Source organism: Trachypithecus francoisi, unplaced genomic scaffold (genome assembly GCF_009764315.1).
Source record: "Trachypithecus francoisi isolate TF-2019V2 unplaced genomic scaffold, Tfra_2.0 Lachesis_group1, whole genome shotgun sequence".
NCBI classification, from domain to species: domain Eukaryota; kingdom Metazoa; phylum Chordata; class Mammalia; order Primates; family Cercopithecidae; genus Trachypithecus; species Trachypithecus francoisi.
The window spans coordinates 96374915-96392075 of record NW_022681454.1 but is presented as its reverse complement, the minus strand read 5'-3'; the positions used below and the strand labels follow the sequence as shown (position 1 = coordinate 96392075).

Genomic DNA, 17161 nt, shown 5'->3' with positions numbered 1-17161 from the left:
TGATCCAACTCAAAAAGGCCACATCTACCCAGCAGCTTGCCTTGAAAGTGCAATCATGCTCTCTAAGCACTGGTAGCACAATCATTGATTTTAGAATCAATGGGACACCAGGGTCACACTGGATCTCGACTTGGCAGCCGGAAAATGGGTTAGAACATTTTAAACTTTATAAAATCAAAGGAAGCAAACATTAAATTACATAAAATCATATCTGTTTTGGCTGCTTGTATCTTAAAGTCAACTGAAAGCAGACATGAAATGCCAACATTCAACTTCAGGAATTTGAGAACTAGCCAGCCATCCCTGACTTTGTAGTCTAATGTCTGATTCCAGTTGAGAGCCAAATGTTGATTTCTTCTAAAGAACTCTTTTTTAGATATTTCATTTTGAAATTTTTATCAGTTTTCAAAAATTGAAATCCTGGGTTGCAGGCTGAAATATGAGCGTATTCCCTCAAAACACTCACAGCAAAAAGCCCAGCATTGTTTTATAGGCAACAACTTGACAAACGCTGAATTTATAGCTGTGATAGTAGGTAAAATATGCTTGGTGGAATAAATGCCAAGTGGCAGTTTGATCTCATCATTAAGTGACAAGGTAGAGATATTAATTTTTTTCAAATTCATATGGATTTAGATGAGATTATACTAAGTAACAGAAAATTTGATCTTTGAATTTTTTCTAAGCAACTCCTGGCCCCCTATTGCCCCTCCACTGATGCTTTTAACTGGATTAACTTGTGAAAGTAGTGGCAGATTTTAAAGAATATTTGCCCTTAGTCTTTGTGATATAGTTTAGGAGAATCAATGTTAAGTTACAATGTATTTTGTTTTACTTTTGTAGACATCTGTAACCCTAAATAGCTAAAATTCTAGCACACTGTACACAATTTGTACTTAACTTTCTTTGTCACTTTAATTTTTTTTTGACAGATGGCTGCTGCCAAGAATCAGCTTGGGTGGGGAGCTAAAGTTCCAAGAAATATGAGAAGTCGCATGCATAGCTGATATCCCTCAGGTTTTTATCCTGCACTCCATATGATAAACAGAGACCTGAGCCAGAGCTCCTGCCTTCTGGGATGGCCCTTACCAATGACGGCTTTGTCTCTTGACTGAGTCCCAGGTCCCCAGTCTGTAAATCAGACATAATTTTGTTTGTCATCCCCTTTACTTCACCAAGGGATTTTAAGGATTGCAAAACCACATAACACTTGACAATACAAAATGCTATGGTAATGGTTACAATGAAGAATTACCATGTCCTGCCAATGAGTAATCTACTCTCAGGGAGTAAGTTAAGCATCTGGGATGTGAATTAACTCTCTCCTGCCGTCAGGGCACCATTTTTAGCTGAAGGCTGGAGGGTATAAAGACGTATATTATTCCTACATGAGGGTAAAATACTTCTGACCTTCCCACTATGCTAACATTTTATAACTAAAAATTTACTAGGAGATATTAGACAGTCTTGGCAAATTCTAAAAATTAAATCTAGAAAATTATTATAGCTTAATATGTAATTATTGAAGCAATCACCAATGTTTATTCCTTTAAAATAAAACAAAATGAAATATTTTCATTATTTCAGGTTTTCTTCCCTGAAATCTTCGAAGACTGAAAGCATGAACAATAATATTACCGTTTTCCTTTGCAGCTCATTATAGCTTTATGATTTATGAATTTATACAAACTTATTTTTATGCTATTAAATTATCACTACAAAGTGATATGTGTTCTTTACATTTACAATATATTTTCTAAGTTAATAATCCATTTATATTTGTTAGCTAAGGCTGCTGTGCCAAAATACCACAAACTAAGTGTCTTAAACAACAGAGAGTGTTGTCTCATGATCTAGAGACTAGAAAACCCCGATCAAGCTGCTGACAGAGTTAGTTCCTTCGGAGGCCTGTGAAGGAGGGTCCGTCCAGGTCTCTTTCCTAGCTGCTAGTGGTTTGTCTGCAATCTTTGAAGGTCCCGAGTTTCTTCTCCATCACCCTGATCTCTGTCTTCATCTTCACATGGTGTTCTCCCTGTGTGCATGCCTGTGTCCAGATTTCTCCTATATATAAAAACACCCAACATAATGGATTAGGGATCCACCTTACTCCAGTATGACCTCATCTTACATTAACTAATTACATCTGCAACAACCCTATTTCCAAATAAGATCACATTCTGAGGTAGTAGAAATGAAGACTTCAAGTATGAATCTGGGGAGGGGAGACATAATTCTAATCATAGCATGATTTTATTAACTCTAAATTAAATGTATTGATGTAACAGAAGACCATAACTGATTACAGTTAAATTTATATTTGAGACCGTGTTTATTTTTTGACTGTCCACATGACTTTTTAGATTTTAATTGTATCTCCTTTCAGATTTCCCTCCTCATGTCTATAGTGTTCTCAATGATTTCACTCAGGTGTCTTAGGAAAGATGCTCTTCTCTATGCCTTAGAGTAATTTCTGCATTTTTAGGGTCCATAGTTCCATTACCATTTTGGGGGTTAGCACTTAGTATATGTGTTATGTATTATCTATTCACTCCAAAATTTGTACATTCTTGAAAGCCAGGCACTTGAAGCCAAGGTTTTAATCTATCTGGCAGTAGATATATAATTCTGGACCAGTGAGTTTCTGTATCTGTAAAGAAATTAATAATGTTTTAATGGAGTTTTAGAGAGGATTAAATAAGATACTAAAAATAAAGTAGGAAACACTCTTAGCATAATGCTTGAGACTTGGCTCAGGTAATTTTCTTGTTTTTATTTCATTATTCAAAATGGCCTAGTATTATCTGCAAATTGGATGGAAAACTATGCAACCCTTTTTCCAGGTCATTTAACAAAATTTACATAAGATTGTGTCAGTTTTTTTTTTTTTTTTTCTTTTTTAGGTTGCTATACCAAATGCTCCCTTCTCAAAATTTCAAATAGCTTTAAAGAACAAAGACTTGTTTTTTTTGCTTTATCTTTTTTTCTCTTCCTTTTGTATTAGTTGTATTTCAGCTAATAATACAATTAATACAATAATTGTATTAACAAATACAATTAGCTGTATTTCTGCTCCTGCCACACATTTTTTCCTTTTTCCAGGATCCAGGCTGAAAATGGAGCCTAAAGGCCTTATTGAGAACATCCTATCTTTGTGACAGAGGAAAAGAGACCAATCCAAAACCAACAGTGTACCTTGCAGCTTCTGCACACAACTGACATACTATTTCTTCTACTCACATTCCTTTGGTTAGTGCAAATCATTTGAACAATTATGGTGTAAGAGATAGGGAAGTATATGCCTTCCATAGAAAGACACTGAAAGTCACATGATGAAATGTAGAAATGTGTAATCTTCCAACAGGGGAGGAGGCAGAAAATAATTTGGAACATAACACAGCCTACCACAAAAACCAGTCACAATTCTGATACCTGTAAAACATCAATATTAGTAATTTTCTCTTCATAGGTGTGCCCTTTTATTTCTACTTAGGCTTTTTTTGTTGTTTTTAATCTCTTAGAAAAACAATAATTGTAGTGTTGAAATGACTACAATTCTTTGACCTCATGGAAGCCTCTTCAAAAAACATCTAATCAGCATACTTTCATCCACATGCATGATTACTTTCTTCAAACTCCTAAACCAACATAATGTTTCCTTATGTAGAGATTCATATTGACTTTCCTGTAATTTATATCCAAATAATTAGTGGTCTGTTAGACATCTTTTGCTTTTGCCTACTTTGGAAAACTTCCTGACTTTTGGTAATAGTGCCCCATTTAAAAAATTACCTGTTAACAAATGTAAACCAAAAATAAAATTCTTAGGATCCCCCAACCATCTGAATGGACTTTCTCCTGGGCCAGAGCACTCTAAAATTTAACCTGAAAGCTGGTTCAGGCCATGATGGGAAATGGGGGGTTAGACATGCCTCATTTACCCTCCAGCATTAACATCAACACAGACCTTAAATCTGATTTAAAAAAAAATTACAAACTATTTTCTCTGAAGTGTGCTATCTGGAGGCTTCATCTACACGATATAACTTTGGTCTCCACAGCCTTTTATCATAACCCAGACATTCCTTTCCATTCCTTTCTATTGACAATAACTCTTTCAACCAATTGCCAATGAGGAAAATTTTGAATCTTCGTCTAAGTATGACCTGGAACCCTCCCTCACCCCCATTCTCCCACTTCAAATTGTCCTGCCTTCTAGACTGGACAAATGTACTCAGGATCTCCTGAGGGCTGTGTCATGGGTCCTGGTCACTCATATTTGGTTCAGAATAAATCTCTTCAAATATTTTACAAAGTTAGACTCTTAGTATCAATATCATGTTCAGTCTTCGTGTCTCATTTGGGTATTCTGCACTCTAAAGAGTCACAATAATTGGTTCTTAGGCAGATATATGACTCAAATTGAGCTAATCAGAGCAAACAGATGTGAGCCTGACAACTTTTACAGGAACTATGAGGAAAGACTGTCTCTCTCAGGGGGTTTATTAACTACTAAGATTCATCCCTGGAGCTACTGGTGACCCTCTGGCCATCATGAGAATATAGCTTATATGAGAATACTTCATATCAGATAAAAGAATTACTGACAGTGGAAGAGAAAATGAGAAGATTAACAGGATTGTTTAAGCACCTAGATACAACCTTAAATGAAGCTCAGTCTCCTTAACTTCTATTTTTTGCTTAAACTGATTAGATTTCTGTCATATGCAACCAAAAGGGTCTTGACTCATGTATTCAACTTTCTAGTTTTTTTCCGGATTATCAGGGAGATGTGAATATATACTTCCTGTTTCATTCCACCCTCCTTTTTCTTCTGTAAGATTTTTTACTTGATCAAAGTTGTATAGAACTGTTTTTTATTCTTCACTCATTTGATATAAAATTAGTATAACCAAAAATTATTAAATAAATCTATGATAAGAAAATTTTATTTCTGATCTTCATGATGGAAAGAAATAAACTAATTTTGACAAAAAAGTATTTGCTATATATTATATTCAAGCTCTAAGAGAGTGAAGTGGCAGTATGGAATCAAGGAAAAGAATAGAATTTGGAATTGTAAATCAAAGAAAATGACTGAGGTGAGTCTCCATCATTTTAGAGGTTTATTTTGTCAAGATTGAGGATATGCCCAGGAAAAAGGAACACAAAACCACAAGAAACATCTCTGATTCATGCTTTTTCCAAAGAAGGTTTTGGGATATATATATTAAAAGCGAAAGGACAAGCAGTAGGGGAAAGAAGAAGGAAAAGAAAAAGGAAGGGTAGATGAGGTAGATAAAAGGCACAAACAGTTTAATTTCTTTTAGTCTTTGATCATTTACTGAATCCACATTTTACATGTATGAGGCGGAAGTGGGAAAATAGTTATGCATTTCTCTTGTACTCAGTGAATTTTTCCAGAAGTCAGCACAGAGCAGAAGAAACCGTCATATATGCATTTGTCTCAGGTGAGTTGTGCACAGAGGAGGGTTGACTTGTAAGTCCTGTCCTTTGTCCAGTACTTATGAAAATAAGCTGTTAACTTACATTGTCAGTGTGAAATTCAACAGAACTGTTTTAGGGAAAAGACCTTGGGGCCCACAAGGAATTGTGAGCAAATTGTGAGACAGGTATGTAGCCTTTTATCTTTGTAGCTATCTATTTAGGAAGAAAATGTGAGACAGTTTTGCATGATGCAGCTCCCAGATTGACTTTTTCCTTTGGCTTAGTGAGTATGGGGTCCCAAGATTTTATTTTCCTCTCATAGAATTAATGAACATGAGTTAGAAATCTGGTTCGTGTACTTATTAGCAGTGTGACCAGAGAGAATGATTTATACTTCATACATAAAGTCTTAATTTTTTTTATTGGGGATAATACTAGAAATTTAACAGCTATTATTGTGAGCAAATGAAACAGTTTTTGTGACAAATAATATAAAGTTTTATAAAAATTACCACTCTTACCACTGGACCAAAGTGTAGTCCTAGGATTAGGAGCATTTACTTTACCCAGGAGCTCATTAAAAGTACAGATTCTCAGATCCTGTCCTACTAAGTAAGACTTTTAGAGTGGTGCTCAGGAATCTGTGTTTTAAGGAGCTTTCCATGGAACACTTGTGAGAGTTACAACTGAAAACCATAATCTTAAATGTTCTATATGAATAAAAGAAGCCGATCACCTGGATTTGCTATGATCTACGTTGGTAATCAGCATTTAGTGAACTATAAGAAGTCCATGTACCAATAACCTTCTTTCTAGCCACAAAGATAAAATGGACACAGATCTTAAAAATTCAATGCATAAGATAATGGTAAATGAAATATGATAAGGCATAATATGTATAATTATCAAAGAAATGATACTATGAGATATGAAATTAAGAAGAAAAGATAATTGCACACTACAATTTTCTCAGAGGAACATATAATCTGAGGATAAATTCCTCAAGCTATAGACAGAATTTTGGGGGGGTTAAGTGAATGCAAAGGATTCCAGATGAAGGAATTATGGTGAAAACAACATAGATGGGCAAGGCCAGGAATAAGTTCAGCATCACTGGAATGTAGAGTGCTTTGCAGGAGAAAAAAAAAAAAGCCAAAACAAACAAACACAGACACACACACAAGAACTCTTTCCCATCTGCAAGATGGCTGGTGAAAAAGTTGAGAAGCCAAATACTAAAGAGAAGAAACCCGAAGCCAAGAAGGCTGATGCTGGTGCCAAGGTGAAAAAGGGTAACCTCAAGGCTAAAAAGCCCAAGAAGGGGAAGCCCCATTGCGGCCGCAATCCTGTCCTTGTCAGAGGAATTGGCAGGTATTCCCGATCTGCCATGTATTCCAGAAAGGCCATGTACAAGAAGTACTCAGCCGCTAAATCCAAGGGTGAAAAGAAAAAGAAGGAGAAAGTTCTTGCAACTGTTACAAAACCATTTAGTGGTGACAAGAACAGTGGTACCTGGGTAGTTAAACTTCACAAAATGCCTAGATATTGTCCTACTGAAGATGTGCCTTGAAAGCTATTGATCCACAGCAAAAACCCTTCAGGCAGCATGTGAGAAAACTGTGAGCCAGCAACACCCCCAGGACCATTCTGATCATCCTCACTGGACACCACAGGGGCAAGAGAGTGGTTTTCCTGAAGCAGCTGTCTAGTAGCTTGTTACTTGTGACTGGACCTCTGGTACTCAATCAAGTTGCTCTACTAAGAACACACTAGAAATTTGTCATTGCCACCTCAACCAAAATTGATATCAGCAATGTAAAAACCCCTAAACACCTTACTGATGCTTACTTCAAGAAGAAGAAACTGTGGAAGCCCAGACACCAGGAAGGTGAGGTCTTCAACACGGAAAAAGAGAAATATGAGATTACAGAGCAGCGCAAAATTAATCCAAAAGCTGGAGATGCACAGATTTTACAAAAAATCAAAGCTATTCCTCAACTCCAGGGCTACCTGCAATCTGTGTTTGCCCTGACAAATGGAACTTAGCCTCACAAATTGGTGTTCTAAACGTCTTAAGAAGAACCTAATTAACTATCTGACCAAAAAAATAAGAAAAAACACAAGAAAGGAGCTTGGGATAAACTAAAAATGGCTTTTGATAACAAGAAAAATTCAAATGATGTTTTTAGCAGTAAGGAATGTATAGTGGGAGAATGGAATAGTGAAAGTACACACACATTAGAACATCATGGTTAAAAGCATGGTTCAGATAGTTCTGCCTCAATTTGAACCCTAAATTACTATTAACTAGCTATTAAATTTAACAGAAATGTAACTATTCTGTGTCAGATGTACAGTGGGAATATATTTGCATATACAGGTTGTTGCTTAGTTGCAGTTATCATAATCCACTCTGGATACTTTAAGCATGAAGAGAGTTACGCAGAATGTTAAGTGACTTTTGGAAGCACTGGAAGAAGAAAACAGTCTTTATAATAAATGTTTTCAAATGCTGCCCAAAGCCACATTGCAGAACTAGACCACCATAGAAAGAAACATTTGCTCCTGCCATGATTAGGAAGCTACTGCCATATTAACAAGTCACCACTACATCTCTCAGGTCCAGCATCACAAAATCTCTGCCATACCTTACAACAGGTAAATGGGGACTTCGAGTTCTGTATGTTTCTTTACTTCAGTTCTAATTCAAGTTTTGCATGAACACATGGGAACAATGCACAAAGTGACATCTGCAACCTGGACTGGAATAGTCTGGGTCATGTGGCATTTAGCTTGCCTACCTCAGCCCAGGAAGGCACATTGGGAAAAAATTAGAGTAAACTTTGAAGGAACCAGTCTACATTATCATCTTCTAATTCCCAGAATCACTGTGAGGACTAGATTCAATTCTCTGTATCAAGCTTTCGGGATGACACAGAATACGCAGCATACAGTAGATGCTCAGGACGTGGTAGCTTATAAAAGATTTTAGGATCACAGTTTTGAATAAAAAGAAAAAAAAGCAATGAAACCATTTAGAAGACAATTTCTGCAGTTTAGAGTAGAAGAAATAATGACACAGAATGAAAATGAAGGTTGTACATATGAACAAATGAAGAGATACTCATGATATTTCAAGGGCATCCTGGACCGGACTCCATGACAGAATGTTAACTGGTATTTACAAAGTTGATTGTTCAGATTGCTAATGATTTTCAGTATGAGGCTACTTGTTTTATTTCAAGATGGATGCTGGAAAGGGAACCAAATCAGTTTCAAATGCCACAATTGATTGTCCATAGCTATTTTGTGTTCTCAGAACTAAAAATTGTTAGGACAGACATCTGAAGAGTTTGTATCAATTTGGCATTCTCTCTGAAACAGTAAATCTCAATAAATATGTCGTAGATGGTTCTTTTGTAACCTAAATGGGTCCTAGATGGTTTGTTTGAATACTTAAATAGTGCTTACGTGTACTAAGAAATGAAATTAATGCACTTTTTAAATTGTATAAGCTCAAAATATCTCCATTTTAAGGTAGAAGAAGTTATTAGTAGAAGTACTTTAGACCTACTTTCTGCAAGGGATTTATTTCCCTGAAACATGACTACTAGCAAGACCAAAATATGTGTTAAATCCAAATGCTCAGTAGGACATCCAACTTTACCATGTCATAAAATCTTCCAGGAAGCCAGCAAGAGAGTTCTCAGTCTTTTCTTATAGTTTACAAGGGAGAAACAATCATTCACTTAGCACCTTGTTCATATACTTAGTACATAAATAACGGTCCTTTTCTCTGATGCCTAGTCAGAGTCTTTGGCTGTCGATCTTCTGCTGTCTTCTATTTAGAGCTTTTTCTTTTTTCCTTTCTTTCATTCATATACAAACAGTACAGGCTAGTTAGCTTAAGTAATGGCTTTTCCTGATCACTGATTTCTGTGTGCCTCAAGGATTATTTAGTTAGTGCTAAGTACACTTAGTGCATCTGGTTACCCTGACTCATCCTCTGAAGAATGCTGATTCCTCAGGTGTGTCTTCAAGACTATTTTTTGAGATGGTTCTAACTTCTGAACCCCCAAGGATGTGGGCCAGGTTAGAGGAGCATTACATCTTTTCTTTTAAGAGCATTCACTTTAGAAGCAATGAGAAGTGAATTTCCCATTTCTATACATGTTTTCCTCTTCTACATTGAAAAAATACAGTCAGAATTAGTTTAATGATGAAAATGTAAGCTGTTATGTGAAAGATAAGAATATGTTTGTATTGCATCAATGTTATTATTTAATATAGTTATAGAAAAACATAAAATATAATACAAATAAGAAAATTAACACATATTGACCACTTCCTATATACCAGGTATCATGTGGACCACTTTGCATATATTCTCCCAGTTATTCCTTTTAACAATCATGTATATAAGAGACTGTTATCTTCATTTTATAGACAAGCCAACTGAGGATCAGAGATTAAGAAACTAGTCCAGTGTTTCACACATGCAGCTAGGAAGAGCAGTTCAGGTACTCAAATCAGGCAGCCTGATTCCAGTTTCAGGGGAAATTGTGTGTGTGTGTGTGTGTGTGTGATGTGAACTAAGATCTTAATTTCTTAATGCTAATATGAAATTGATTCAATAAGCAGTTTCTTAGGAAAAGCAAATACTAAATGTCACAACAGATGGAGTGCTAGTTTGTTGTCTTATTCTGCCCTTTGGATGTTTCAAACTGCTGTTTCCTGCTTCAAAATATCGGTTAGGAAAGTCAAAGTTACAAAAAGTGAAAGCGAAAGAATAGAACCAATAAAGGGTAAGTCTATCGGAACACATTTAGGAGACTCTTTAATAAGGGAATGAAAAAGGAATATTGCTTTTCTCTAAACCATTTTTTTTTTTTTTTTTTTTGAGACAGAGTCTCACTCTGTTAGCCAGGCTGGAGTGCAATGGTGCAATCTCAGCTCACTGCAACCTCCACTTCCCGGGCTCAAGCAATTCTCCTACCTCAGACACGTGAGTAGCTGGGATTACAGACGTGTGCCACCATGCCCAGCTAATTGTTGTATTTTTAGTAGAAATGGTGTTTCACCATTGTTGGCTTGGCTGGTCTTGAACTCCTGACCTCACGTAATCTGCCCACCTTCGCCTCCCAAAGTGCTGGGATTACAGGCATGAGCCACCGCGCCCAGCCTCTCTAAAATACTTTTTAAAGAACAAGAGTTTTTGGTCATTTCTGGCAAGATGACCAAATACAAACAGCTCTGGTCTGCAGCTCCAAGCAAGATCGATGCAGAAGGTGGGTGATTTCTGCGTTTCCAACTGAGGTACCCAGTTCATCTCACTGGGACTGAGTGGACAGTGGGTACAGCCCAAGGAGAGTGAGCCCAAGCAGGGTGGGGCGTTGCCTTACCTGGGAAGTGCAAGGGATTGGGGAATTCCCTCTATTAGCCAAGGGAAACCATTAGGGACTGTACCATGAACTCCGGACCAGATACTGCACTTTTCCCACAGTCTTCTCAACCCACAGACCAGGAGATTCCCTCTGGTGCCTACGCCACCAGGGCCCTGGGTTTCCAGCACAAAACTGGGCAGCCATTTGGACAGACACCAGCTAGCTGCGGGAGTTTATTATTATTGTTATTATTATTATTTATTTATTTATTTATTTTTTCATACCTCAGTGGCACCAGGAATGCCAGAGAGACAGAACCGTTTACTCCCCTGGAAAGGGGGCTAAAGCCTGGGAGTCAAGTGGTTTGGTTCAGTGCACCCTACCCCCACAGAGCGCAGCAAGCTAAGATCCACTGGCTTGAAATTGTCGCTGCCAGTACAGCAGTCTGAGCTTGACCTGGGATGCTTGAGCTTGGTTGGGGGAGGGGCGTCTGCCATTGCTGAGGCTTGGGCAGGCGGTTTTACCCTCACAGTGTAAAAAAAGCTGCCAGGAAGTTTGAACTGGGCAGAGCCCACCACAGCTCAGCAAGGCCACTGTGGCCAGACTGACTCTCCAGGTAGATTATCTCCTGTCTGGGCAGGGCATCTCTGAAAAACAGGCAGCAGCCCCAGTCAGGGACTTAAGAGATAAAACCTGCACCTCCCTGGGACAGAGCACCTGGGGGAAGGGACGGTTGTGGGCACAGCCTCAGCAGACTTAAACATCCCTGTCTGGCAGCTCTGAAGACAGCAGTAGATCTCCCAGCACAGCATTCAGTCTCTGATAATGGACAGACTGGCTCCTCAAGTGGGTCCCTGACGCCCTTGTATCCTGAATGAGAGACACCTCCCAGGAGGGGTCGATAGACACCTCATACAGGAGGGCTCTGGGTGGCATCTGGCAGGTGACCCTCTGGGACAAAGCTTCCAGAGGAAGGAACAGGCAGCAATCTTTGCTGTTCTGCAGACTCCGCCAGTGATCCCCAGGCAAACAGGGTCTATAGTGGACCTCCAGCAAAATCCAGCAGACCTGCAGCAGAGGGGCCTGACTGTTAGAAGGAAAACTAACAGAAAGGAATAGTACCAACATCAACAAAAAGGACGTCCATTCAGAGACCCCTCTGAAAGTCAGTGACTTCAAAGACCAAAGGTAGATAAATCTATGAAGATGAGGAGAAACCAGCACAAAAAGGCTAAAAGTTGCAAAAACCAGAATGTCTCTTCTCCTTCAAAGAATCACAACTCCTCACCAGCAAGGGAACAAAACCAAATGGAGAATGAGTTTGACAAATTGACAGAAGTAGGCTTCAGAAGGTGGGTAATAGCAAACTACTGTGAGCTAAAGAAGCATGTTGTAACTCAATGCAAGAAAGTTAAGAACCTTGAAAAAAGGTTAGAGGACTTACTAACTAGAATAATCAGTTTAGAGAAGAACGTAAATGACCTGCTGGAGCTGAAAAACACAGCACAAGAACTTCGTGAAGCATACACAAGTATCAATAGCTGAATTGATCAAGCGGAAGAAATGATATCAGAGATTGAAGATCAACTCAATGAAATAAAGTTTCTCACAAGATTATAGAAAAAAGAATGAAAAGAAATGAACAAAGCCTCCAAGAAATATGGGACTATGTGAAAAGACCAAATCAATGTTTGATTGGTGTACCTGAAAGTGACGGGAAGAATGGAACCAAGTTGGAAAACTCTCTTTGGAATATTATCTAGGAGAACTTCCCCAACCTAGCAAGGCAGGCCAACATTCAAATTCAGGAAATACAGAGAACACCACAGATATTCCTTGAGATGAGCAACCCCAAGACCCATAATCCTCAGATTCACCAAAGTTGAAATGAAGGAAAAGAATGTTAAGGGCAGCCACAGAGAAAGGTTGGGTTGCCCACAAAGGGAAGCCCATGAGACTAACAGCAGATCTTTCAGCAGAAACCCTACAAGCCAGAAGAGAGTGGGGACCAATATTCAACATTCTTAAAGAAAAGAATTTTCAACCCAGAATTTCGTATCCAGCCAAACTAGGCTTCATACATGAGGGAGAAATAAAATCCTTTACAGACAAGCAAATGCTGAGAGATTTTGTCACCACCAGACCTGCCTTACAAGAGCTCCTGAAGGAAGCACTAAACATGGAAAGGAACAACTGGTACCAGCCACTGCAAAAACACCAAATTGTAAAGACCATAGATGCTAGGAAGAAACTACATCAACTAACGAGCAAAATAACCAGCTAACATCATAATGGCAGGATCAAATTCACACATAACAATATTAACCTTAAATGTAAATGAGCTAAATACCCCAATTAAAAGACACAGACTGGCAAATTGGATAAAGAGTCAAAACCCATCAGTACACTGTATTCAGGAGACCCATCTGATGTGCTAAGACACACATATGCTCAAAATAAAGGGATGGAGGAATAGTTACCAAGCAAATGTAAAGCAAAAAAGAAAAGAAAAAAAAGCAGTGGTTGTAATCCTAGTCTCTGATAAAACAGAATTTAAACCAACAAAGATCAAAAGAGACAAGGACATTACATAATAGTAAAGGGATCAATGCAACAAGAAGAGCTAACTATCCTAAATATATACACATCCAATACAGGAGCAACCAGATTCATAATGCAAGTTCTTAGTGACCTACAAAGAAATTTAGACTCCCACACAATAATAGTGGGAAAATTTAACACCCCACTGTCAATATTAGATCAACAGGATAGAAAATTAACAAGGACATCCAGGACTTGAACTCAGCTTTGGACCAAGTGGTACTAATAGACATCTACAGAACTCTCCACCACAAATGAACAGAATATATGTTCTTCTCAGCACCACATCGCACTTATTCTAAAATTACCACATAATTGGAAGTAAAACACTCCTTAGCAAGTGCAAAAAATGGAAATCATAACAAACAGTCTCTCAGACCACAGTGCAATCAAATTAGAATTCAGGATTTAGAAACTCCCTCAAAACCACACAACTACATGGAAATTGAACAACTTGCTCCTGAATGACTACTGAGTAAATAATGAAAAGAAGGCAGAAATAAATATATCCTTTGAAACCAATGAAAACAAAGACACAGCATACCAGAATCTCTGGGACACATTTAAAGCAGAGTGTAGAGGGAAATTTATAGCACTAAATGCCCACAAGATAAACAGGAAAGATCTAAAATTGGCACCCTACCGTCACAATTAAAACAACTAGAGAAGCAAGAGCAAACAAATTCAAAGGCTGTCTGAAGACAACAAATAACTAAGATCAGAGCAAAACTGAAGGCGATAGAGGCACAAAAAACCCTTCAAAAAAATCAATGAATCACAGAACTGGTTTTTTGAAAGATCAACAAAATAGATAGACCACTAGCCAGACTAATAAAGAAGAAAAGAGAGAAGAATCAAATAGATGCAATAAAAAATGATAAAGGTGATATCACCACCAATCCCACAGAAATACAAACTACCACTAGAGAATACTATAAACACCTCTACACAAATAAACTAGAAAATCTGGAAGAAATGGATGAATTCCTGGACACATACACCCTCCCAAGACTAAACCAGGAAGAAAACAAATCTCTGAATAAACCAATAACAAGTTCTGAAATTGAGGCAGCAATTAGTAGCCCACCAACAAAAAAAAAGCCCAGGACCAGATGGATTCACAGCCGAATTCTACTAGAGGTGCAAATAGGAATTGGTACCATTTCTTCTGAAACTACTCCAAAAAATAGACAAACAGGGAATCATCCTTAACTCATTTTATGAGTTAAGGATCATCCTGATACCAAAACCTGGCAGAGACACAACCAAAAAAGAAAATTTCAGGTCACTATCCCTGCTAAACATCCGTGAGAAAATCCTGAATAAAATACTGACAAACCAAATCCAGCAGCACATCAAAAAGCTTATCCACCAGGATCAAGTCAACTTCATCCCTGGGATATAAGGCTGGTTCAACATACTCAAATCAATAAACGTATCCATCACATAAACAGAACCAATGACAAAAACCACATGATTATCTCAATAGATGCAGAAAAGGCCTTCGGTAAAATTCAACAGCACTTCATGTTAAAAACTCTCAATAAACTAGGTAATGATGGAATGTATCTCAAAGTAACAAGAACTATTTATGACAAACCCACAGCCAATATCATACTGAATGGGCAAAAACTGGAAGCTTTCCCTTTGAAAACCAGCTCAAGACAAGGATACCCTCTCTCACCACTCCTATTCAACACAGTGTTGGAAGTTCTGGCTAGGGCAATCAGGCAAGAGGAAGAAAGAAAGGATATTCAATTAGGAAAAGAGGAAGTCAAATTGTCTCCGTTTGCAGATGATGTGTTTGTATACTTAGAAAACCCCATCATCAGAGCCCAAATCTCCTTAAGCTGATGAGCAACTTCAACAAAGCCTCAGGATACAAAATGTGTGAAAATCACCAGCATTCCTATACACCAATAACAGAAAACAGAGAGCCAAATCATGAGTGAACTCCCATTCACAATTGCTACAAAGAGAATAAAAGAGCTAGCAATACAACTGAAAAGGGATGTGTAGGACCTCTTCCAGGAGAACTACAAACCACTGCTCAAGGAAATAAGAGAGGCCACAAACAAATGGAAGACATTCTATGCTCATAGATAGGAAGAATTAATATGAAAATGACCATACTGCCCAAAGTGATATATAGATTCCATGCTATCCCCATCAAGCTACCCTTGATGTTCTTCACAGAATTGGAAAAAAAAAAAAAAAAAAAACTACTTTAAATTTCGTGTGTGGAACCAAAAAAGAGCCCGCACAGCCAAGACAATCCTAAGCAAAAGGAATAAAGCTGGAGACATCATGCTACCTGGCTTAAAACTATATTACAAAACTATGGTAATAAAAACAGCTGTACTCGTACCAAAACAGATATATAGACCAGAAATAATGCCACACATCTGCAACCGTCTGAACTTTGACAAACCTGACAAAAACAAATAACGGGGAAAGGATTCCCTATTTAATAAATGATGTTGGGAACACTGGCTAGCCATACGCAGAAAGCTGAAACTGGATCCCTTCCTTACACCTTATGGAAAAATTAACCCAAGATGGATTAAAGACTTAAATGTAAATCCTAAAACCATAAAAACCCTGAAAGAAGACTTAGGCAGTACAATTTGGGACATAGGCATGGGCAAAGACTTCATGACTAAAACACAAAAAGCAATGGCAACAAAAGCCAAAATTGATAGAGTGAACAGGCAAACTACAGAATGGGAGAAAAAGTTTGCAATCTATCCATCTGACAAAGGGCTAATATCCAGAATCTACAAAAATCTTAAACAAATTTATAAGAAAAAAACAACCCCCTCAAAAAGTGAGCAAAGGGTATGAACAGACAGTTCTCAAAAGAAGACATTTATGCACCCAACAAACATGAATAAAAGTTCATCATCACTGGTCACTGGAGAAATGCAAATGAAAGTCACAATGAGATACCATCTCACACCAGTTAGAATGGCGATCATTAAAAAGTCAGGAAATAACAGATGCTGGAGAGGATGTGAAGAAATTGGAATACTTTTACACTGTTGGAGAATGTAAATTAATTCAACTATTGTGGAAGACAGTGTGGTGATTCCTCAGAGATCTAGAACTAGAAATACCTTTTGATCCAACAATCCCATTACTGGGTGTATACCTGAAGGATTATAAATCATTTTACAATAAGGGCACATGCACATGTATGTTTGTCATGGCACTGTTCACAATAGCAAAGACTTGGAACCAACCCAAATGCCCATCAATGATACACTAGATATACACCATGGAACACTATGCAGCTGTAAAAAACGATGAGTTCCTGTCCTTTGCAGGGACATGGATGTAGCTGGAAGCCATCATTCTCAGCAAACTAACACAAGAACAGAAAACCAGATACTGCATGTTCTCACTCATAACTGGGAGTTGAACAATGAGAACACATGGACACAGGGAGGAGAACATCACATACCAGGGTCTTTCAGGGGTTGGGAGGCTAGGGGAGGGATAGCATTAGGAGAAATACCTAATGTAGATGATGGGTTGATAGGTGTAGCAAACCACCGTGGCACGTATATACCTATGTAACAAACCTTTAAGTTCTGCACATGTACCCCAGAATTTACAGTATAATAATAAGAAAAGAACAAGAGTTTTAAGGGTAAAAAAGTGTTTATCCCATTCTTTATGCAAAATTTTATAATACGTATTGCAATATAATGTAGCATACATTAACAGCT

At 37.9% G+C, this 17161-nt stretch overlaps 1 pseudogene; it reads left to right on the top strand.

Moving 5' to 3' along the window:
• Positions 1-6062: 6062 nt before the first annotated feature.
• LOC117085692 lies at positions 6063-7512 on the top strand (annotated as a pseudogene).
• Positions 7513-17161: the final 9649 nt, after the last annotated feature.